Source organism: Siphateles boraxobius, unplaced genomic scaffold (assembly GCF_051911475.1).
Source record: "Siphateles boraxobius isolate OS27281-9 unplaced genomic scaffold, OSU_SipBor_1 12, whole genome shotgun sequence".
Classification (NCBI taxonomy): Eukaryota; Metazoa; Chordata; class Actinopteri; order Cypriniformes; family Leuciscidae; genus Siphateles; species Siphateles boraxobius.
This window is the reverse complement of record NW_027508722.1, coordinates 20,293,536-20,316,313: the sequence shown is the minus strand read 5'-3', so window position 1 is coordinate 20,316,313 and position 22,778 is coordinate 20,293,536. Positions and strand designations below refer to the sequence as shown.

Below are 22,778 nucleotides of genomic sequence, written 5' to 3'. Positions count from 1 at the left end.
TTCTGGCTTACTACAGAGTGTGTGTGAAGAAGTGTGGGGAAAACATTGTAAATGGAGAGATGAAAGGAAGCAAATGTAAAAAAGACATGTACATCATCTAAACAACAACAACAATAATAATATATTTGTCATCATCATCAGGTTGTGCCTGACACTCAGACACACTAACACTTGGGCCACAATCTTCCAACATGTTCGATCTGTGGCCATTTGATATTTGTATATTAATACAATGTATTATTTCTATATATATACATATGTATATAAATATGTAATGTTGTTAAATGCTTCACATGTTTAGAGAATATTATGGCTTCTTTTTTTGGAAGAAAATCTGTTTTTAATCACCTTTCTCTATTGAACCTCTTTAATTTTCAACCTGCCTTTCACATCACCATGTTCTTCACCTCCAACTACAATCTTTCCTGCTGTTATTTCTGTTCTTCTCCTAAACTTCCACCTCTCCTCTATGTCTTCCTCTATGGTTTCCCTCACAGCCTCCCACTCCTTCCCTCAGTTGTTCTCCGTCTTTCCTTCTGATGTCATATGTGCTCCTTTGTTCTCTCTCTCTCTCTCTCTCTCTCTCTCTCTCTCTCTCTCTCTCTCTCTCTCTCTCTCTCTCTCTTTCTCTCTCTCTCACACACACACACACACGCACGCACGGACGCACACACACACACACACACACACACACACACACACACACACACACACACACACACACACACACACACACACACACACACACACACACACACACACACACACACACACACACACACACACACACACACACACATAAGCATTTGTATACTTTCTGCCTCCCTCTATCTCTGCAGAGCTGAGCTGACAGGGAAACTTCAGTGCTGCAAGTGCTCGGAGTCTCTTCTTGAATTATTCACATACTGGGACCCCCCGAGTGCTTATCTCACCCCTCCCTCCTCCTTACCCCACCCTCTCTCCTTCCTTCTCTGACTCTTGACATTTGCTGCTGGCATGCTTTCTCTAACTTTTGTGATTTTGACACACTGACTGACTTCAGGTGTTGTGAAGAATCCTGTTTTGCCATGACTAGTTTTTCTACCAGTGCTGAATGCAATGTAAAGGTATAATGATAGAGAATAATTTGGTCTCAGTCAGCTATAAGGAAATGAAAAACAAAATAGACATTTTCTTTTGGTATAGAGGTGAGCAAGAATGAAAAAATTCACACATACACAAACACAATATAATGCTCAGTTAGAGCTACCTGTATAAATATGAAGCTTGAAATAGCAAGAAATGAGGTTGAAAGAAAGTAAAGCATGATGGGTAGCTTTCAGAGCAGATGAGTGTACATTTACAATTATTATGTATGTACAGTATTATGGATAATTAAATGCTTTCCTCTAAACCGACTTCATACAATGCATTTAAGGTTTATATTTTAGTTAGTACATGATCCCTGGGCATTGGCATTGCTAGTGCCATGCTCTGCCAGTTGAGTAATCAAAAAATATAAAATTTCTTATTTGTTTATGCATTGCTCTTATTATTTAAAGCTACAATATGTATTTTTTTTCGCCGCTAGGGGTCACTAACCTCTTACAACAACAAAGGCGCAGGTTGATGACGCATGATTCCAGCGGGATTATGGAACTTGTCATCAAGCTGATGGATCTAATAGTGGTTATGGTTGAGTAAATACATTGATGTTTTTAAGCTTCTATTTAATATGCATAATTTGTGTATACAAATCAAAATGAAACCCTAATTTTTAGTACTAGGAGTTGGGTTTGAACCCACAATGACATTTGTCCATTGGTTGGGACAAGCCTCTTTTTTTTTTTACTGCAACACACCCTCATATTTGAACTTATCATTTTAAACTTCCATTTAAAATGCATAACTATGCATAACCATTGGTTGGGAAAAGACTTTTTTTTTTACTGCAACACGCCTTCATACTGTGTTTGAACATCGTTTTAAGTTGCCATTTCAAATGCATAACTAGTGCTTAAAAAGCTCAAAAGACTAAATTGAACTACCGGGAGTGGGGTTGAAACCATTCGTTTTTATTGCAACAGAGCCCCACATTTGAAACTGCCCCTCTATGATGTACTTGTTAGGCTGACCCTAACATTTGAATTGAACACTTTAAGCTTCTATTTCATAGGCATAATTTGTGTTTACAAATCAAAATGAAGAAGTTGGGTTTGAACCCACAATGACATTTGTCCATTGGTTGGGACAAGACTTTTTTTTTCTTTTACTGCAACACGCACTCATATTTGAAGATCGTTTTAAGTTGCCATTTCAAATGCACAACTAGTGCTTAAAAAGCCCAAAAAGACTTAATTCGAGCCCGACTACCAGGAGTGGGGTTGAAACCAGACTTTTTTATTGCAACAGACCCCCACATTTGAACTTGCCCCTCTATGATGTACTTCAATTGTTTAATTTCTGCTTAAACTTCAAATGGAAAGGCAAGTGTTATTACCAGGAGTGGGGTTTGAACCCACGAGGACATTTGTCCATTGGATCTTAAGTCCAAAGCCTTAACCACTCGGCCATCCTGGTTGGGACTGCACACTTACTTTTACTACACCAGACCCTAACATTTGAATTGACCACTTTAAATTTCTATTTCATTTGCATAATTTGTGTTTACAAATCAAAATGAAGGAGTTGGGTTTGAACCCACAATGACATTTGTCCATTGGTTGGGACAAGACTTTTTTTTTTTCTTTCACTGCTACACGCACTCATATTTGAACATCGTTTTAAGTTGCCATTTCAAATGCACAACTAGTGCTTAAAAAGCTCGAAAGACTTAAATCGAGGCCCACTACAAGGAGTGGGGTTGAAACCAGACTTTTTTATTGCAACAGACCCCCACATTTGAACTTGCCCCTCTATGATGTACTTCAATTGTTTAATTTCTGCTTAAACTTCAAATGGAGAGGCAAGTGTTATTACCAGGAGTGGGGTTTGAACCCACGAGGACATTTGTCCATTGGATCTTAAGTCCAACGCCTTAACCACTCGGCCATCCTGGTGGTGACTGCACAATTACTTTTACTGCATCAGACCCTAACATTTGAATTGACCACTTTAAGGTTCTATTTCATATGCGTAATTTGTGTTTACAAATCAAAATGAAGGAGTTGGGTTTGAACCCACAATGACATTTGTCCATTGGTTGGGACAATACTTTTTTGTCTTTTACTGCCACACGCACTCATATTTGAACATCGTTTTAAGTTGCCATTTCAAATGCACAACTAGTGCTTAAAAAGCTCGAAAGACTTAATTCGAGCCCCACTACAAGGAGTGGGGTTGAAACCAGACTTTTTTATCGCAACAGACCCCCACATTTGAACTTGTCCCTCTATGATGTACTTCAACTGTTTAATTTCTGCTTAAACTTCAAATGGAAAGGCCATTGTTATTACCAGGAGTGGGGTTTGAACCCACGAGGACATTTGTCAATTGGATCTTAAGTCCAACGCCTTAACCACTCGGCCATCCTGGTTGGGACTGCACACTTACTTTTACTACAACAGAACCTAACATTTGAATTGACCACTTTAAATTTCTATTTCATTTGCATAATTTGTGTTTACAAATCAAAATGAAGGATTTGGGTTTGAACCCACAATGACATTTGTCCATTGGTTGGGACAAGACTTTTTTTTTTCTTTCACTGCAACACACCCTCATATTTGAACATTGTTTTAAGTTGCCATTTCAAATGCATAACTAGTGCTTAAAAAGCTCTAAATACTTAATTCGATCCCCACTACAAGGAATGGGGTTGAAACCAGACTTTTTTATTGCAACAGACCCCCACATTTGAACTTGCCCCTCTATGATGTACTTCAACTGTTTAATTTCTGCTTAAACTTCAAATGGAAAGGCAATTGTTATTACCAGGAGTGGAGTTTGAACCAACGAGGACATTTGTCCATTGGATCTTAAGTCCAACGACTTAACCACTCGGCCATCCTGGTTGGGACTGCACACTTACTTTTACTACACCAGACCCTAACATTTGAATTGACCACTTTAAATTTCTATTTCATTTGCATAATTTGTGTTTACAAATCAAAATGAAGGAGTTGGGTTTGAAGCCACAATGACATTTGTCCATTGGTTGGGACAAGACTTTTTTTTTTTTTCAACACACCCTCTTATTTGAACATCGTTTTAAGTTGCCATTTCAAATGCATAACTAGTGCTTAAAAAGCTCGAAAGACTAAACTGAACTACCAGGAGTGGGGTTGAAAGCAGACTTTTTTTTTACTGCAACAGATGCCCACACTTGAACTTGCCCCTCTATGCTATACTTCAATTTCTAAATTTCTGCTTAAACTTCCAATTAAAAGCTAATTGTTTCATTACCAGGAATGGGGTTTTAACCCAAAAGGACATTTGTCCATTGGATTTTAAACCCAAACGCCTTAACCACTCGGCCATCTCGGTTGGGAATTTGTATTGACCACTTTAAGCTTCTATTTCATATCCATAATTTATGTTAACAAACCAAAATGAAAACCTAATTTTTAGTACTAGCAGTTGGGTTTGAACCCACGAGGACATTTGTCCATTGGTTGCGACAAGACTTTTTTTTTTTTACTGCAACACACCCTCATATTTGAACATTGTTTTAAGTTTCCATTTCAAATACATAACTAGTGCTTAAAAAGCTCGAAATACTTAATTCGAGCCCCACTACAAGGAGTGGGGTTGAAACCAGACTTGAAGGAGTTGGGTTTGAACCCAGAATGACATTTGTCCATTTGTTGGGACAAGACTTTTTTGCAACAGACCCCCACATTTGAACTTGCCCCTCTATGATGTACTTCAATTGTTTAATTTCTGCTTAAACTTCAAATGGAAAAGCCATTGTTATTACCAGGAGTGGGGTTTGAACCCACGAGGACATTTGTCCATTGGACCTTAAGTCCAACGCCTTAACCACTCGGCCATCCTGGTTTGGACTGCACACTTACTTTTGACCACTTTTGAACTTGCCCCTCTATGATGTACTTCAACTGTTTAATTTCTGCTTAAACTTCAAATGGAAAAGCCATTGTTATTACCAGGAGTGGGGTTTGAACCCACGAGGACATTTGTCCATTGGATCTTAAGTCCAACGCCTTAACCACTCGGCCATCCTGGTTTGGACTCCACTCTTACTTTTGACCACTTTTGAACTTGCCCCTCTATAATGTACTTCAACTGTTTAATTTCTGCTTAAACTTCAAATGGAAAAGCCATTGTTATTACCAGGAGTGGGGTTTGAACCCACGAGGACATTTGTCCATTGGATCTTAAGTCCAATGCCGTAACCACTCGGCCATCCTGGTTTGGACTGCACACTTACTTTTACTACAGCAGACCCTAACATTGGAATTGACCACTTTAAATTTCTATTTCATTTGCAGTTGGGTTTGAACCCACAATGACATTTGCCCATTGGTTTGAACAAGACTCTATTTTTTCTCTATTAACATTTGAATTGACCACTTTAAACTTCTATTTCATATGCATAATTTGTGTTTACAAATCAAAATGAAGGAGTTGGGTTTGAACCCACAATGACATTTGTCCATTTGTTGGGACAAGACTTTTTTTTCTTCTACTGCAACACGCACTCATATTTAAACATCGTTTTAAGTTGCCATTTCAAATGCACAACTAGTGCTTAAAAAGCTCAAAAGACTTAATTCGAGCCCCACTACCAGGAGTGGGGTTGAAACCAGACTTTTTTATTGCAACAAACCCCCACATTTGAACTTGCCCCTCTATGATATACTTCAACTTCTTAATTTCTGCTTAAACTTCAAACGGAAAGGCAATTGTTATTACCAGGAGTGGGGTTTGAACCCACGAGGACATTTATCCATTGGATCTTAACGCCTTAACCACTCGGCCATCCTGGTTGGCACTACACGCTTACTTTTACTGCAGCAGACCCTAACATTTGAATTGACCACTTTAAGCTTCTATTTCATATGCGTAATTAGTGTTTACAAATCAAAATGAAGGAGTTGGGTTTGAACCCACAATGACATTTGTCCATTGGTTGGGACAAGACTTTTTTTTTTTTTTACTGCAACACGCCCTCATATTTGAACAAATGTTTAAAAGCAATTAAAAGCTAATTGTTTCATTACCAGGAATGGGGTTTTAACCCAAAAGGACATTTGTCCATTGGATTTTAAACCCAAACGCCTTAACCACTCGGCCATCTCGGTTGGGAATTTGTATTGACCACTTTAAGCTTCTATTTCATATCCATAATTTATGTTAACAAACCAAAATGAAAACCTAATTTTTAGTACTAGCAGTTGGGTTTGAACCCACAATGACATTTGCCCATTGGTTTGAACAAGACTCTATTTTTTCTCTATTAACATTTGAATTGACCACTTTAAACTTCTATTTCATATGCATAATTTGTGTTTACAAATCAAAATGAAGGAGTTGGGTTTGAACCCACAATGACATTTGTCCATTTGTTGGGACAAGACTTTTTTTTCTTCTACTGCAACACGCACTCATATTTGAAAATCGTTTTAAGTTGCCATTTCAAATGCACAACTAGTGCTTAAAAAGCTCGAAAGACTTAATTCGAGCCCCACTACAAGGAGTGGGGTTGAAACCAGACTTTTTTATCGCAACAGACCCCCACATTTGAACTTGTCCCTCTATGATGTACTTCAACTGTTTAATTTCTGCTTAAACTTCAAATGGAAAGGCCATTGTTATTACCAGGAGTGGGGTTTGAACCCACGAGGACATTTGTCAATTGGATCTTAAGTCCAACGCCTTAACCACTCGGCCATCCTGGTTGGGACTGCACACTTACTTTTACTACAACAGAACCTAACATTTGAATTGACCACTTTAAATTTCTATTTCATTTGCATAATTTGTGTTTACAAATCAAAATGAAGGAGTTGGGTTTGAACCCACAATGACATTTGTCCATTGGTTGGGACAAGACTTTTTTTTTTTTTTTTACTGCAACACGCCCTCATATTTGAACAAATGTTTAAAAGCAATTAAAAGCTAATTGTTTCATTACCAGGAATGGGGTTTTAACCCAAAAGGACATTTGTCCATTGGATTTTAAACCCAAACGCCTTAACCACTCGGCCATCTCGGTTGGGAATTTGTATTGACCACTTTAAGCTTCTATTTCATATCCATAATTTATGGTAACAAACCAAAATGAAAACCTAATTTTTAGTACTAGCAGTTGGGTTTGAACCCACAATGACATTTGCCCATTGGTTTGAACAAGACTCTATTTTTTCTCTATTAACATTTGAATTGACCACTTTAAACTTCTATTTCATATGCATATGCAATCTATGATGTACTTCAACTGTTTAATTTCTGCTTAAACTTCAAATGGAAAAGCCATTGTTATTACCAGGAGTGGGGTTTGAACCCACGAGGACATTTGTCCATTGGATCTTAAGTCCAACGCCTTAACCACTCGGCCATCCTGGTTTGGACTGCACTCTTACTTTTGACCACTTTTGAACTTGCCCCTCTATGATGTACTTCAACTGTTTAATTTCTGCTTAAACTTCAAAAATTGACCACTTTAAACTTCTATTTCATATGCATAATTTGTGTTTACAAATCAAAATGAAGGAGTTGGGTTTGAACCCACAATGACATTTGTCCATTTGTTGGGACAAGATTTTTTTTTCTTCTACTGCAACACGCACTCATATTTGAACATCGTTTTAAGTTGCCATTTCAAATGCACAACTAGTGCTTAAAAAGCTCAAAAGACTTAATTCGAGCCCCACTACCAGGAGTGGGGTTGAAACCAGACTTTTTTATTGCAACAAACCCCCACATTTGAACTTGCCCCTCTATGATGTACTTCAACTTCTTAATTTCTGCTTAAACTTCAAATGGAAAGGCAATTGTTATTACCAGGAGTGGGGTTTGAACCCACGAGGACATTTGTCCATTGGATCTTAACGCCTTAACCACTAGGCCATCCTGGTTGGCACTACACGCTTACTTTTACTAGAGCACACCCTAACATTTGAATTGACCACTTTAAGCTTCTATTTCATATGCGTAATTAGTGTTTACAAATCAAAATGAAGGAGTTGGGTTTGAACCCACAATGACATTTGTCCATTGGTTGGGACAAGACTCTTTTTTTTTTTTTTACTGCAACACGCCCTCATATTTGAACATCGTTTTAAGTTGCCATTTCAAAAGCATAACTAGTGCTTAAAAAGCTCGAAAGACTTAATTCGAGCACCACTACCAGGAGTGGGGTTGAAACCAGACTTTTTTACTGCAAAAGACCCCAACATGTGAACTTGACCCTCTATGCTGTACTTCAATTTCTTAATTTCTGCTTAAACTTCAAATGGAAAGGCAATTGTTATTACCAGGAGTGGAGTTTGAACCCACAAGGACATTTGTCCATTGGATCTTAAGTCCAACGCCTTAACCACTCGGCCATCCTGGTTTGGACTGCACACTTACTTTTACTACAGCAGACCCTAACATTGGAATTGACCACTTTAAATTTCTATTTCATTTGCATAATTTGTGTTTACAAATCAAAATGAAGGAGTTGGGTTTGAACCCACAATGACATTTGTCCATTGGTTGGGACAAGACTTTTTTTTCTTTTACTGCCACACGCACTCATATTTGAACATCGTTTTAAGTTGCCATTTCAAATGCATAACTAGTGCTTAAAAATCTCGAAAGACTAAACTGAACTACCAGGAGTGGGGTTGAAAGCAGACTTTTTTTTTACTGCAACAGACGCCCACACTTGAACTTGCCCCTCTATGCTATACTTCAATTTCTAAATTTCTGCTTAAACTTCCAATTAAAAGCTAATTGTTTCATTACCAGGAATGGGGTTTTAACCCCAAAGGACATTTGTCCATTGGATTTTAAACCCAAACGCCTTAACCACTCGGCCATCTCGGTTGGGAATTTGTATTGACCACTTTAAGCTTCTATTTCATATCCATAATTTATGTTAACAAATCAAAATGAAAACCTAATTTTTAGTACTAGCAGTTGGGTTTGAACCCACAATGACATTTGCCCATTGGTTTGAACAAGACTATTTTTTCTCTATTAACATTTGAATTGACCACTTTAAACTTCTATTTCATATGCATAATTTGTGTTTACAAATCAAAATGAAGGAGTTGGGTTTGAACCCACAATGACATTTGTCCATTTGTTGGGACAAGACTTTTTTTTCTTCGACTGCAACACGCACTCATATTTGAAAATCGTTTTAAGTTGCCATTTCATATGCACAACTAGTGCTTAAAAAGCTCAAAAGACTTAATTCGAGCCCCACTACCAGGAGTGGGGTTGAAACCAGACTTTTTTATTGCAACAAACCCCCACATTTGAACTTGCCCCTCTATGATGTACTTCAACTTCTTAATTTCTGCTTAAACTTCAAATGGAAAGGCAATTGTTATTACCAGGAGTGGGGTTTGAACCCACGAGGACATTTGTCCATTGGATCTTAACGCCTTAACCACTCGGCCATCCTGGTTGGCACTACACGCTTACTTTTACTGCAGCAGACCCTAACATTTGAATTGACCACTTTAAGCTTCTATTTCATATGCGTAATTAGGGTTTACAAATCAAAATGAAGGAGTTGGGTTTGAACCCACAATGACATTTGTCCATTGGTTGGGACAAGACTTTTTTTTTTTTTTTTTACTGCAACACGCCCTCATATTTGAACATCGTTTTAAGTTGCCATTTCAAAAGCATAACTAGTGCTTAAAAAGCTCGAAAGACTTAATTCGAGCACCACTACCAGGAGTGGGGTTGAAACCAGACTTTTTTACTGCAAAAGACCCCAACATGTGAACTTGACCCTCTATGCTGTACTTCAATTTCTTAATTTCTGCTTAAACTTCAAATGGATAGGCAATTGTTATTACCAGGAGTGGAGTTTGAACCCACAAGGACATTTGTCCATTGGATCTTAAGTCCAACGCCTTAACCACTCGGCCATCCTGGTTTGGACTGCACACTTACTTTTACTACAGCAGACCCTAACATTGGAATTGACCACTTTAAATTTCTATTTCATTTGCATAATTTGTGTTTACAAATCAAAATGAAGGAGTTGGGTTTGAACCCACAATGACATTTGTCCATTGGTTGGGACAAGACTTTTTTTTCTTTTACTGCCACACGCACTCATATTTGAACATCGTTTTAAGTTGCCATTTCAAATGCATAACTAGTGCTTAAAAATCTCGAAAGACTAAACTGAACTACCAGGAGTGGGGTTGAAAGCAGACTTTTTTTTTACTGCAACAGACGCCCACACTTGAACTTGCCCCTCTATGCTATACTTCAATTTCTAAATTTCTGCTTAAACTTCCAATTAAAAGCTAATTGTTTCATTACCAGGAATGGGGTTTTAACCCCAAAGGACATTTGTCCATTGGATTTTAAACCCAAACGCCTTAACCACTCGGCCATCTCGGTTGGGAATTTGTTTTGACCACTTTAAGCTTCTATTTCATATCCATAATTTATGTTAACAAATCAAAATGAAAACCTAATTTTTAGTACTAGCAGTTGGGTTTGAACCCACAATGACATTTGCCCATTGGTTTGAACAAGACTCTATTTTTTCTCTATTAACATTTGAATTGACCACTTTAAACTTCTATTTCATATGCATAATTTGTGTTTACAAATCAAAATGAAGGAGTTGGGTTTGAACCCACAATGACATTTGTCCATTTGTTGGGACAAGACTTTTTTTTCTTCTACTGCAACACGCACTCATATTTGAAAATCGTTTTAAGTTGCCATTTCAAATGCACAACTAGTGCTTAAAAAGCTCAAAAGACTTAATTCGAGCCCCACTACCAGGAGTGGGGTTGAAACCAGACTTTTTTATTGCAACAAACCCCCACATTTGAACTTGCCCCTCTATGATGTACTTCAACTTCTTAATTTCTGCTTAAACTTTGAATGGAAAGGCAATTGTTATTACCAGGAGTGGGGTTTGAACCCACGAGGACATTTGTCCATTGGATCTTAACGCCATAACCACTCGGCCATCCTGGTTGGCACTACACGCTTACTTTTACTGCAGCAGACCCTAACATTTGAATTGACCACTTTAAGCTTCTATTTCATATGCGTAATTAGTGTTTACAAATCAAAATGAAGGAGTTGGGTTTGAACCCACAATGACATTTGTCCATTGGTTGGGACAAGACTTTTTTTTTTTTTTTTACTGCAACACGCCCTCATATTTGAACATCGTTTTAAGTTGCCATTTCAAATGCATACCTAGTGCTTAAAAAGCTCGAAAGACTTAATTCGAGCACCACTACCAGGAGTGGGGTTGAAACCAGACTTTTTTACTGCAAAAGACCCCAACATGTGAACTTGACCCTCTATGCTGTACTTCAATTTCTTAATTTCTGCTTAAACTTCAAATGGAAAGGCAATTGTTATTACCAGGAGTGGAGTTTGAACCCACAAGGACATTTGTCCATTGGATCTTAACGCCTTAACCACTCGGCCATCCTGGTTGGCACTACACGCTTACTTTTACTGCAGCAGACCCTAACATTTGAATTGACCACTTTAAGCTTCTATTTCATATGCGTAATTAGTGTTTACAAATCAAAATGAAGGAGTTGGGTTTGAACCCACAATGACATTTGTCCATTTGTTGGGACAAGACTTTTTTTTCTTCTACTGCAACACGCACTCATATTTGAACATCGTTTTAAGTTGCCATTTCAAATGCACAACTAGTGCTTAAAAAGCTCAAAAGACTTAATTCGAGCCCCACTACCAGGAGTGGGGTTGAAAGCAGACTTTTTTATTGCAACAAACCCCCACATTTGAACTTGCCCCTCTATGATGTACTTCAACTTCTTAATTTCTGCTTAAACTTCAAATGGAAAGGCAATTGTTATTACCAGGAGTGGGGTTTGAACCCACGAGGACATTTGTCCATTGGATCTTAAGTCCAACGCCTTAACCACTCGGCCATCCTGGTTTGGACTGCACACTTACTTTTACTACAGCAGACCCTAACATTGGAATTGACCACTTTAAATTTCTATTTCATTTGCATAATTTGTGTTTACAAATCAAAATGAAGGAGTTGGGTTTGAACACACAATGACATTTGTCCATTGGTTGGGACAAGACTTTTTTTTCTTTTACTGCCACACGCACTCATATTTGAACATCGTTTTAAGTTGCCATTTCAAATGCATAACTAGTGCTTAAAAAGCTCGAAAGACTACACTGAACTACCAGGAGTGGGGTTGAAAGCAGACTTTTTTTTTTACTTCAACAGACGCCCACACTTGAACTTGCCCCTCTATGCTATACTTCAATTTCTAAATTTCTGCTTAAACTTCCAATTAAAAGCTAATTGTTTCATTACCAGGAATGGGGTTTTAACCCAAAAGGGCATTTGTCCATTGGATTTTAAACCCAAACGCCTTAACCACTCGGCCATCTCGGTTGGGAATTTGTAGTGACCACTTTAAGCTTCTATTTCATATCCATAATTTATGTTAACAAATCAAAATGAAAACCTGATTTTTAGTACTAGCAGTTGGGTTTGAACCCACAATAACATTTGCCCATTGGTTTGAACAAGACTCTATTTTTTCTCTATTAACATTTGAATTGACCACTTTAAACTTCTATTTCATATGCATAATTTGTGTTTACAAGTCAAAATGAAGGAGTTGGGTTTGAACCCACAATGACATTTGTCCATTTGTTGGGACAAGACTTTTTTTTCTTCTACTGCAACACGCACTCATATTTGAACATCGTTTTAAGTTGCCATTTCAAATGCACAACGAGTGCTTAAAAAGCTTGAAAGACTAAACTGAACTACCAGGAGTGGGGTTGAAAGCAGACTTTTTTTTTACTGCAACAGACGCCCACACTTGAACTTGCCCCTCTATGCTATACTTCAATTTCTAAATTTCTGCTTAAAATTCAAATGGAAAGGCAATTGTTATTACCAGGAGTGGGGTTTGAACCCAGGAGGACATTTGTCCATTGGATCTTAACGCCTTAACCACTCAGCCATCCTGGTTGGGACTGCACACTTACTTTTACTACACCAGACCCTAACATTTGAATTGACCACTTTAAATTTCATTTGCATAATTTGTGTTTACAAATCAAAATGAAGGAGTTGGGTTTGAACCCACAATGACATTTGTCCATTGGTTGGGACAAGACTTTTTTTTTTTTTTTTACTGCCACACGCACTCATATTTGAACATCGTTTTAAGTTGCCATTTCAAATGCATAACTAGTGCTTAAAAAGCTCGAAAGACTTAATTCGAGCACCACTACCAGGAGTGGGGTTCAAACCAGACTTTTTTACTGCAAAAGATCCCAACATGTGAACTTGACCCTCTATGCTGTACTTCAATTTCTTAATTTCTGCTTAAACTTCAAATGGAAAGGCAATTGTTATTACCAGGAGTGGAGTTTGAACCCACAAGGACATTTGTCCATTGGATCTTAAGTCCAACGCCTTAACCACTCGGCCATCCTGGTTGGCACTACACGCTTACTTTTACTGCACCAGACCCTAACATTTGAATTGACCACTTTAAGCTTCTATTTCATATGCGTAATTAGTGTTTACAAATCAAAAAACAGACCCCCACATTTGAACTTGCCCCTCTATGATGTACTTCAACTGTTTAATTTCTGCTTAAACTTCAAATGGAAAAGCAATTGTTATTACCAGGAGTGGGGTTTGAACCCACGAGGACATTTGTCCATTGGATCTTAAGTCCAACGCCTTAACCACTCGGCCATCCTGGTTGGGACTGCACACCTACTTTTACTACACCACACCCTAACATTTGAATTGACCACTTTAAATTTCTATTTCATTTGCATAATTTGTGTTTACAAATCAAAATGAAGGAGTTGGGTTTGAACCCACAATGACATTTGTCCATTGGTTGGGACAAGACTTTTTTTTTTTTTTTTACTGCAACACGCCCTCATATTTGAACATCGTTTTAAGTTGCCATTTCAAAAGCATAACTAGTGCTTAAAAAGCTCGAAAGACTTAATTCGAGCACCACTACCAGGAGTGGGGTTGAAACCAGACTTTTTTACTGCAAAAGACCCCAACATGTGAACTTGACCCTCTATGCTGTACTTCAATTTCTTAATTTCTGCTTAAACTTCAAATGGATAGGCAATTGTTATTACCAGGAGTGGAGTTTGAACCCACAAGGACATTTGTCCATTGGATCTTAAGTCCAACGCCTTAACCACTCGGCCATCCTGGTTTGGACTGCACACTTACTTTTACTACAGCAGACCCTAACATTGGAATTGACCACTTTAAATTTCTATTTCATTTGCATAATTTGTGTTTACAAATCAAAATGAAGGAGTTGGGTTTGAACACACAATGACATTTGTCCATTGGTTGGGACAAGACTTTTTTTTCTTTTACTGCCACACGCACTCATATTTGAACATCGTTTTAAGTTGCCATTTCAAATGCATAACTAGTGCTTAAAAAGCTCGAAAGACTACACTGAACTACCAGGAGTGGGGTTGAAAGCAGACTTTTTTTTTTACTTCAACAGACGCCCACACTTGAACTTGCCCCTCTATGCTATACTTCAATTTCTAAATTTCTGCTTAAACTTCCAATTAAAAGCTAATTGTTTCATTACCAGGAATGGGGTTTTAACCCAAAAGGGCATTTGTCCATTGGATTTTAAACCCAAACGCCTTAACCACTCGGCCATCTCGGTTGGGAATTTGTAGTGACCACTTTAAGCTTCTATTTCATATCCATAATTTATGTTAACAAATCAAAATGAAAACCTGATTTTTAGTACTAGCAGTTGGGTTTGAACCCACAATAACATTTGCCCATTGGTTTGAACAAGACTCTATTTTTTCTCTATTAACATTTGAATTGACCACTTTAAACTTCTATTTCATATGCATAATTTGTGTTTACAAGTCAAAATGAAGGAGTTGGGTTTGAACCCACAATGACATTTGTCCATTTGTTGGGACAAGACTTTTTTTTCTTCTACTGCAACACGCACTCATATTTGAACATCGTTTTAAGTTGCCATTTCAAATGCACAACGAGTGCTTAAAAAGCTTGAAAGACTAAACTGAACTACCAGGAGTGGGGTTGAAAGCAGACTTTTTTTTTACTGCAACAGACGCCCACACTTGAACTTGCCCCTCTATGCTATACTTCAATTTCTAAATTTCTGCTTAAAATTCAAATGGAAAGGCAATTGTTATTACCAGGAGTGGGGTTTGAACCCAGGAGGACATTTGTCCATTGGATCTTAACGCCTTAACCACTCAGCCATCCTGGTTGGGACTGCACACTTACTTTTACTACACCAGACCCTAACATTTGAATTGACCACTTTAAATTTCATTTGCATAATTTGTGTTTACAAATCAAAATGAAGGAGTTGGGTTTGAACCCACAATGACATTTGTCCATTGGTTGGGACAAGACTTTTTTTTTTTTTTTTACTGCCACACGCACTCATATTTGAACATCGTTTTAAGTTGCCATTTCAAATGCATAACTAGTGCTTAAAAAGCTCGAAAGACTTAATTCGAGCACCACTACCAGGAGTGGGGTTCAAACCAGACTTTTTTACTGCAAAAGATCCCAACATGTGAACTTGACCCTCTATGCTGTACTTCAATTTCTTAATTTCTGCTTAAACTTCAAATGGAAAGGCAATTGTTATTACCAGGAGTGGAGTTTGAACCCACAAGGACATTTGTCCATTGGATCTTAAGTCCAACGCCTTAACCACTCGGCCATCCTGGTTGGCACTACACGCTTACTTTTACTGCACCAGACCCTAACATTTGAATTGACCACTTTAAGCTTCTATTTCATATGCGTAATTAGTGTTTACAAATCAAAAAACAGACCCCCACATTTGAACTTGCCCCTCTATGATGTACTTCAACTGTTTAATTTCTGCTTAAACTTCAAATGGAAAAGCAATTGTTATTACCAGGAGTGGGGTTTGAACCCACGAGGACATTTGTCCATTGGATCTTAAGTCCAACGCCTTAACCACTCGGCCATCCTGGTTGGGACTGCACACCTACTTTTACTACACCACACCCTAACATTTGAATTGACCACTTTAAATTTCTATTTCATTTGCATAATTTGTGTTTACAAATCAAAATGAAGGAGTTGGGTTTGAACCCACAATGACATTTGTCCATTGGTTGGGACAAGACTTTTTTTTTTTTTTTTACTGCAACACGCCCTCATATTTGAACATCGTTTTAAGTTGCCATTTCAAAAGCATAACTAGTGCTTAAAAAGCTCGAAAGACTTAATTCGAGCACCACTACCAGGAGTGGGGTTGAAACCAGACTTTTTTACTGCAAAAGACCCCAACATGTGAACTTGACCCTCTATGCTGTACTTCAATTTCTTAATTTCTGCTTAAACTTCAAATGGATAGGCAATTGTTATTACCAGGAGTGGAGTTTGAACCCACAAGGACATTTGTCCATTGGATCTTAAGTCCAACGCCTTAACCACTCGGCCATCCTGGTTTGGACTGCACACTTACTTTTACTACAGCAGACCCTAACATTGGAATTGACCACTTTAAATTTCTATTTCATTTGCATAATTTGTGTTTACAAATCAAAATGAAGGAGTTGGGTTTGAACCCACAATGACATTTGTCCATTGGTTGGGACAAGACTTTTTTTTCTTTTACTGCCACACGCACTCATATTTGAACATCGTTTTAAGTTGCCATTTCAAATGCATAACTAGTGCTTAAAAATCTCGAAAGACTAAACTGAACTACCAGGAGTGGGGTTGAAAGCAGACTTTTTTTTTACTGCAACAGACGCCCACACTTGAACTTGCCCCTCTATGCTATACTTCAATTTCTAAATTTCTGCTTAAACTTCCAATTAAAAGCTAATTGTTTCATTACCAGGAATGGGGTTTTAACCCCAAAGGACATTTGTCCATTGGATTTTAAACCCAAACGCCTTAACCACTCGGCCATCTCGGTTGGGAATTTGTTTTGACCACTTTAAGCTTCTATTTCATATCCATAATTTATGTTAACAAATCAAAATGAAAACCTAATTTTTAGTACTAGCAGTTGGGTTTGAACCCACAATGACATTTGCCCATTGGTTTGAACAAGACTCTATTTTTTCTCTATTAACATTTGAATTGACCACTTTAAACTTCTATTTCATATGCATAATTTGTGTTTACAAATCAAAATGAAGGAGTTGGGTTTGAACCCACAATGACATTTGTCCATTTGTTGGGACAAGACTTTTTTTTCTTCTACTGCAACACGCACTCATATTTGAAAATCGTTTTAAGTTGCCATTTCAAATGCACAACTAGTGCTTAAAAAGCTCAAAAGACTTAATTCGAGCCCCACTACCAGGAGTGGGGTTGAAACCAGACTTTTTTATTGCAACAAACCCCCACATTTGAACTTGCCCCTCTATGATGTACTTCAACTTCTTAATTTCTGCTTAAACTTTGAATGGAAAGGCAATTGTTATTACCAGGAGTGGGGTTTGAACCCACGAGGACATTTGTCCATTGGATCTTAACGCCATAACCACTCGGCCATCCTGGATGGCACTACACGCTTACTTTTACTGCAGCAGACCCTAACATTTGAATTGACCACTTTAAGCTTCTATTTCATATGCGTAATTAGTGTTTACAAATCAAAATGAAGGAGTTGGGTTTGAACCCACAATGACATTTGTCCATTGGTTGGGACAAGACTTTTTTTTTTTTTTTTACTGCAACACGCCCTCATATTTGAACATCGTTTTAAGTTGCCATTTCAAATGCATACCTAGTGCTTAAAAAGCTCGAAAGACTTAATTCGAGCACCACTACCAGGAGTGGGGTTGAAACCAGACTTTTTTACTGCAAAAGACCCCAACATGTGAACTTGACCCTCTATGCTGTACTTCAATTTCTTAATTTCTGCTTAAACTTCAAATGGAAAGGCAATTGTTATTACCAGGAGTGGAGTTTGAACCCACAAGGACATTTGTCCATTGGATCTTAACGCCTTAACCACTCGGCCATCCTGGTTGGCACTACACGCTTACTTTTACTGCAGCAGACCCTAACATTTGAATTGACCACTTTAAGCTTCTATTTCATATGCGTAATTAGTGTTTACAAATCAAAATGAAGGAGTTGGGTTTGAACCCACAATGACATTTGTCCATTTGTTGGGACAAGACTTTTTTTTCTTCTACTGCAACACGCACTCATATTTGAACATCGTTTTAAGTTGCCATTTCAAATGCACAACTAGTGCTTAAAAAGCTCAAAAGACTTAATTCGAGCCCCACTACCAGGAGTGGGGTTGAAAGCAGACTTTTTTATTGCAACAAACCCCCACATTTGAACTTGCCCCTCTATGATGTACTTCAACTTCTTAATTTCTGCTTAAACTTCAAATGGAAAGGCAATTGTTATTACCAGGAGTGGGGTTTGAACCCACGAGGACATTTGTCCATTGGATCTTAAGTCCAACGCCTTAACCACTCGGCCATCCTGGTTTGGACTGCACACTTACTTTTACTACAGCAGACCCTAACATTGGAATTGACCACTTTAAATTTCTATTTCATTTGCATAATTTGTGTTTACAAATCAAAATGAAGGAGTTGGGTTTGAACACACAATGACATTTGTCCATTGGTTGGGACAAGACTTTTTTTTCTTTTACTGCCACACGCACTCATATTTGAACATCGTTTTAAGTTGCCATTTCAAATGCATAACTAGTGCTTAAAAAGCTCGAAAGACTACACTGAACTACCAGGAGTGGGGTTGAAAGCAGACTTTTTTTTTTACTTCAACAGACGCCCACACTTGAACTTGCCCCTCTATGCTATACTTCAATTTCTAAATTTCTGCTTAAACTTCCAATTAAAAGCTAATTGTTTCATTACCAGGAATGGGGTTTTAACCCAAAAGGGCATTTGTCCATTGGATTTTAAACCCAAACGCCTTAACCACTCGGCCATCTCGGTTGGGAATTTGTAGTGACCACTTTAAGCTTCTATTTCATATCCATAATTTATGTTAACAAATCAAAATGAAAACCTGATTTTTAGTACTAGCAGTTGGGTTTGAACCCACAATAACATTTGCCCATTGGTTTGAACAAGACTCTATTTTTTCTCTATTAACATTTGAATTGACCACTTTAAACTTCTATTTCATATGCATAATTTGTGTTTACAAGTCAAAATGAAGGAGTTGGGTTTGAACCCACAATGACATTTGTCCATTTGTTGGGACAAGACTTTTTTTTCTTCTACTGCAACACGCACTCATATTTGAACATCGTTTTAAGTTGCCATTTCAAATGCACAACGAGTGCTTAAAAAGCTTGAAAGACTAAACTGAACTACCAGGAGTGGGGTTGAAAGCAGACTTTTTTTTTACTGCAACAGACGCCCACACTTGAACTTGCCCCTCTATGCTATACTTCAATTTCTAAATTTCTGCTTAAAATTCAAATGGAAAGGCAATTGTTATTACCAGGAGTGGGGTTTGAACCCAGGAGGACATTTGTCCATTGGATCTTAACGCCTTAACCACTCAGCCATCCTGGTTGGGACTGCACACTTACTTTTACTACACCAGACCCTAACATTTGAATTGACCACTTTAAATTTCATTTGCATAATTTGTGTTTACAAATCAAAATGAAGGAGTTGGGTTTGAACCCACAATGACATTTGTCCATTGGTTGGGACAAGACTTTTTTTTTTTTTTTTACTGCCACACGCACTCATATTTGAACATCGTTTTAAGTTGCCATTTCAAATGCATAACTAGTGCTTAAAAAGCTCGAAAGACTTAATTCGAGCACCACTACCAGGAGTGGGGTTCAAACCAGACTTTTTTACTGCAAAAGATCCCAACATGTGAACTTGACCCTCTATGCTGTACTTCAATTTCTTAATTTCTGCTTAAACTTCAAATGGAAAGGCAATTGTTATTACCAGGAGTGGAGTTTGAACCCACAAGGACATTTGTCCATTGGATCTTAAGTCCAACGCCTTAACCACTCGGCCATCCTGGTTGGCACTACACGCTTACTTTTACTGCACCAGACCCTAACATTTGAATTGACCACTTTAAGCTTCTATTTCATATGCGTAATTAGTGTTTACAAATCAAAAAACAGACCCCCACATTTGAACTTGCCCCTCTATGATGTACTTCAACTGTTTAATTTCTGCTTAAACTTCAAATGGAAAAGCAATTGTTATTACCAGGAGTGGGGTTTGAACCCACGAGGACATTTGTCCATTGGATCTTAAGTCCAACGCCTTAACCACTCGGCCATCCTGGTTGGGACTGCACACTTACTTTTACTACACCACACCCTAACATTTGAATTGACCACTTTAAATTTCTATTTCATTTGCATAATTTGTGTTTACAAATCAAAATGAAGGAGTTGGGTTTGAACCCACAATGAAATTTGTCAATTGGTTGGGACAAGACTTTTTTTTTCTTTTACTGCAACACGCCCTCATATTTGAACATCGTTTTAAGTTGCCATTTCAAATGCATAACTAGTGCTTAAAAAGCTCTAAAGACTTAATTCGAGCCCCACTACAAGGAGTGGGGTTGAAACCAGACTTTTTTATTGCAAAAGACCCCCACATTTGAACTTGCCCCTCTATGATGTACTTCAACTGTTTAATTTCTGCTTAAACTTCAAAGGGAAAGGCAATTGTTATTACCAGGAGTGGGGTTTGAACCCACGTGGACATTTGTCCATTGGATCTTAAGTCCAACGTCTTAACCACTCGGCCATCCTGGTGGTGGCTGCGCAATCACTTTTACTGCACCAGACCCTAACATTTGAATTGACCACTTTAAGCTTCTATTTCATATGCATAATTTGTGTTTACAAATCAAAATGAAGGAGTTGGGTTTGAACCCACAATGACATTTGTCCATTGGTTGGGACAAGACTTTTTTTTTTTTACTGCAACACACCCTCATATTTGAACATTGTTTTAAGTTGCCATTTCAAATACATAACTAGTGCTTAAAAAGCTCGAAATACTTAATTCGAGCCCCACTACAAGGAGTGGGGTTGAAAGCAGACTTTTTTTTTACTGCAACAGACGCCCACACTTGATCTTGCCCCTCTATGCTATACTTCAATTTCTAAATTTCTGCTTAAACTTCAAATGGAAAGGCAATTGTTATTACCAGGAGTGGGGTTTGAACCCACGAGGACATTTGCCCAGTGGATCTTAAGTCCAACGCCTTAACCACTCGGCCATCCTGGTTTGGACTGCACACTTACTTTTACTACAGCAGACCCTAACATTGGAATTGACCACTTTAAATTTCTATTTCATTTGCATAATTTGTGTTTACAAATCAAAATGAAGGAGTTGGGTTTGAACCCACAATGACATTTGTCCATTGGTTGGGACAAGACTTTTTTTTCTTTTACTGCCACACGCACTCATATTTGAACATCGTTTTAAGTTGCCATTTCAAATGCATAACTAGTGCTTAAAAAGCTCGAAAGACTACACTGGACTACCAGGAGTGGGGTTGAAAGCAGACTTTTTTTTTACTGCAACAGACGCCCACACTTGAACTTGCCCCTCTATGCTATACTTCAATTTCTAAATTTCTGCTTAAACTTCAAATGGAAAGGCAATTGTTATTACCAGAAGTGGGGTTTGAACCTACGAGGACATTTGTCCATTGGATCTTAACCCTTAACCACTCGGCCATCCTGGTTGGGACTGCACACTTACTTTTACTACACCAGACCCTAACATTTGAATTGACCACTTTAAATTTCTATTTCATTTGCATAATTTGTGTTTACAAATCAAAATGAAGGAGTTGGGTTTGAACCCACAATGACATTTGTCCATTGGTTGGGACAAGACTTTTTTTTTTCTTTTACTGCCACACGCACTCATATTTGAACATCGTTTTAAGTTGCCATTTCAAATGCACAACTAGTGCGTAAAAAGCTCGAAAGACTTAATTCGAGCCCCATTACCAGGAGTGGGGTTGAAACCAGACTTTTTTATTGCAACAGACCCCCACATTTGAACTTGCCCCTCTATGATGTACTTCAACTGTTTAATTTCTGCTTAAACTTCAAAGGGAAAGGCAATTGTTATTACCAGGAGTGGGGTTTGAACCCACGAGGACATTTGTCCGTTGGATCTTAAGTCCAACGCCTTAACCACTCGGCCATCCTGGTGGTGACTGCACAAATACTTTTACTGCAGCAGACCCTAACATTTGAATTGACCACTTTAAGCTTCTATTTCATATACGTAATTTGTGTTTACAAATCAAAATGAAGGAGTTGGGTTTGAACCCACAATGACATTTGTCCATTGGTTGGGACAAGACTTTTTTTTTTTTTTTGCAACACACCCTCTTATTTGAACATCGTTTTAAGTTGCCATTTCAAATGCATAACTAGTGCTTAAAAAGCTCGAAAGACTAAACTGAACTACCAGGAGTGAGGTTGAAAGCAGACTTTTTTTTTACTGCAACAGATGCCCACACTTGAACTTGCCCCTCTATGCTATACTTCAATTTCTAAATTTCTGCTTAAACTTCCAATTAAAACCTAATTGTTTTATTACCAGGAATGGGGTTTTAACCC

General features: G+C 38.0%; 23 non-coding genes across 23 annotated transcripts; all 23 read right to left on the bottom strand.

Moving 5' to 3' along the window:
* Positions 1 to 2,476: 2,476 nt before the first annotated feature.
* On the bottom strand, positions 2,477 to 2,559 carry trnal-uaa (transfer RNA leucine (anticodon UAA)). Its single transcript has one exon. It is a non-coding gene; the product is annotated as a tRNA-Leu (tRNA).
* A 396-nt stretch (positions 2,560 to 2,955) lies between these two features.
* trnal-uaa (transfer RNA leucine (anticodon UAA)) lies at positions 2,956 to 3,038 on the bottom strand. Its single transcript has one exon. It is a non-coding gene; the product is annotated as a tRNA-Leu (tRNA).
* Positions 3,039 to 3,431: 393 nt separating this feature from the next.
* On the bottom strand, positions 3,432 to 3,514 carry trnal-uaa (transfer RNA leucine (anticodon UAA)). The gene has a single exon. It is a non-coding gene; the product is annotated as a tRNA-Leu (tRNA).
* Positions 3,515 to 4,894: 1,380 nt separating this feature from the next.
* trnal-uaa (transfer RNA leucine (anticodon UAA)) lies at positions 4,895 to 4,977 on the bottom strand. The gene has a single exon. It is a non-coding gene; the product is annotated as a tRNA-Leu (tRNA).
* Positions 4,978 to 5,081: 104 nt separating this feature from the next.
* On the bottom strand, positions 5,082 to 5,164 carry trnal-uaa (transfer RNA leucine (anticodon UAA)). The gene has a single exon. It is a non-coding gene; the product is annotated as a tRNA-Leu (tRNA).
* Positions 5,165 to 5,268: 104 nt separating this feature from the next.
* trnal-uaa (transfer RNA leucine (anticodon UAA)) lies at positions 5,269 to 5,351 on the bottom strand. Its single transcript has one exon. It is a non-coding gene; the product is annotated as a tRNA-Leu (tRNA).
* A 1,405-nt stretch (positions 5,352 to 6,756) lies between these two features.
* On the bottom strand, positions 6,757 to 6,839 carry trnal-uaa (transfer RNA leucine (anticodon UAA)). The gene has a single exon. It is a non-coding gene; the product is annotated as a tRNA-Leu (tRNA).
* Positions 6,840 to 7,423: 584 nt separating this feature from the next.
* Positions 7,424 to 7,506, bottom strand: trnal-uaa (transfer RNA leucine (anticodon UAA)). The gene has a single exon. It is a non-coding gene; the product is annotated as a tRNA-Leu (tRNA).
* A 908-nt stretch (positions 7,507 to 8,414) lies between these two features.
* trnal-uaa (transfer RNA leucine (anticodon UAA)) lies at positions 8,415 to 8,497 on the bottom strand. The gene has a single exon. It is a non-coding gene; the product is annotated as a tRNA-Leu (tRNA).
* A 1,462-nt stretch (positions 8,498 to 9,959) lies between these two features.
* On the bottom strand, positions 9,960 to 10,042 carry trnal-uaa (transfer RNA leucine (anticodon UAA)). Its single transcript has one exon. It is a non-coding gene; the product is annotated as a tRNA-Leu (tRNA).
* Positions 10,043 to 11,975: 1,933 nt separating this feature from the next.
* On the bottom strand, positions 11,976 to 12,058 carry trnal-uaa (transfer RNA leucine (anticodon UAA)). The gene has a single exon. It is a non-coding gene; the product is annotated as a tRNA-Leu (tRNA).
* A 1,455-nt stretch (positions 12,059 to 13,513) lies between these two features.
* trnal-uaa (transfer RNA leucine (anticodon UAA)) lies at positions 13,514 to 13,596 on the bottom strand. The gene has a single exon. It is a non-coding gene; the product is annotated as a tRNA-Leu (tRNA).
* Positions 13,597 to 13,786: 190 nt separating this feature from the next.
* Positions 13,787 to 13,869, bottom strand: trnal-uaa (transfer RNA leucine (anticodon UAA)). The gene has a single exon. It is a non-coding gene; the product is annotated as a tRNA-Leu (tRNA).
* A 396-nt stretch (positions 13,870 to 14,265) lies between these two features.
* Positions 14,266 to 14,348, bottom strand: trnal-uaa (transfer RNA leucine (anticodon UAA)). Its single transcript has one exon. It is a non-coding gene; the product is annotated as a tRNA-Leu (tRNA).
* A 1,455-nt stretch (positions 14,349 to 15,803) lies between these two features.
* trnal-uaa (transfer RNA leucine (anticodon UAA)) lies at positions 15,804 to 15,886 on the bottom strand. The gene has a single exon. It is a non-coding gene; the product is annotated as a tRNA-Leu (tRNA).
* A 190-nt stretch (positions 15,887 to 16,076) lies between these two features.
* On the bottom strand, positions 16,077 to 16,159 carry trnal-uaa (transfer RNA leucine (anticodon UAA)). The gene has a single exon. It is a non-coding gene; the product is annotated as a tRNA-Leu (tRNA).
* Positions 16,160 to 16,555: 396 nt separating this feature from the next.
* trnal-uaa (transfer RNA leucine (anticodon UAA)) lies at positions 16,556 to 16,638 on the bottom strand. The gene has a single exon. It is a non-coding gene; the product is annotated as a tRNA-Leu (tRNA).
* Positions 16,639 to 18,571: 1,933 nt separating this feature from the next.
* trnal-uaa (transfer RNA leucine (anticodon UAA)) lies at positions 18,572 to 18,654 on the bottom strand. The gene has a single exon. It is a non-coding gene; the product is annotated as a tRNA-Leu (tRNA).
* A 1,455-nt stretch (positions 18,655 to 20,109) lies between these two features.
* On the bottom strand, positions 20,110 to 20,192 carry trnal-uaa (transfer RNA leucine (anticodon UAA)). The gene has a single exon. It is a non-coding gene; the product is annotated as a tRNA-Leu (tRNA).
* Positions 20,193 to 20,382: 190 nt separating this feature from the next.
* trnal-uaa (transfer RNA leucine (anticodon UAA)) lies at positions 20,383 to 20,465 on the bottom strand. The gene has a single exon. It is a non-coding gene; the product is annotated as a tRNA-Leu (tRNA).
* A 394-nt stretch (positions 20,466 to 20,859) lies between these two features.
* trnal-uaa (transfer RNA leucine (anticodon UAA)) lies at positions 20,860 to 20,942 on the bottom strand. Its single transcript has one exon. It is a non-coding gene; the product is annotated as a tRNA-Leu (tRNA).
* A 395-nt stretch (positions 20,943 to 21,337) lies between these two features.
* trnal-uaa (transfer RNA leucine (anticodon UAA)) lies at positions 21,338 to 21,420 on the bottom strand. The gene has a single exon. It is a non-coding gene; the product is annotated as a tRNA-Leu (tRNA).
* An 861-nt stretch (positions 21,421 to 22,281) lies between these two features.
* trnal-uaa (transfer RNA leucine (anticodon UAA)) lies at positions 22,282 to 22,364 on the bottom strand. Its single transcript has one exon. It is a non-coding gene; the product is annotated as a tRNA-Leu (tRNA).
* Positions 22,365 to 22,778: the final 414 nt, after the last annotated feature.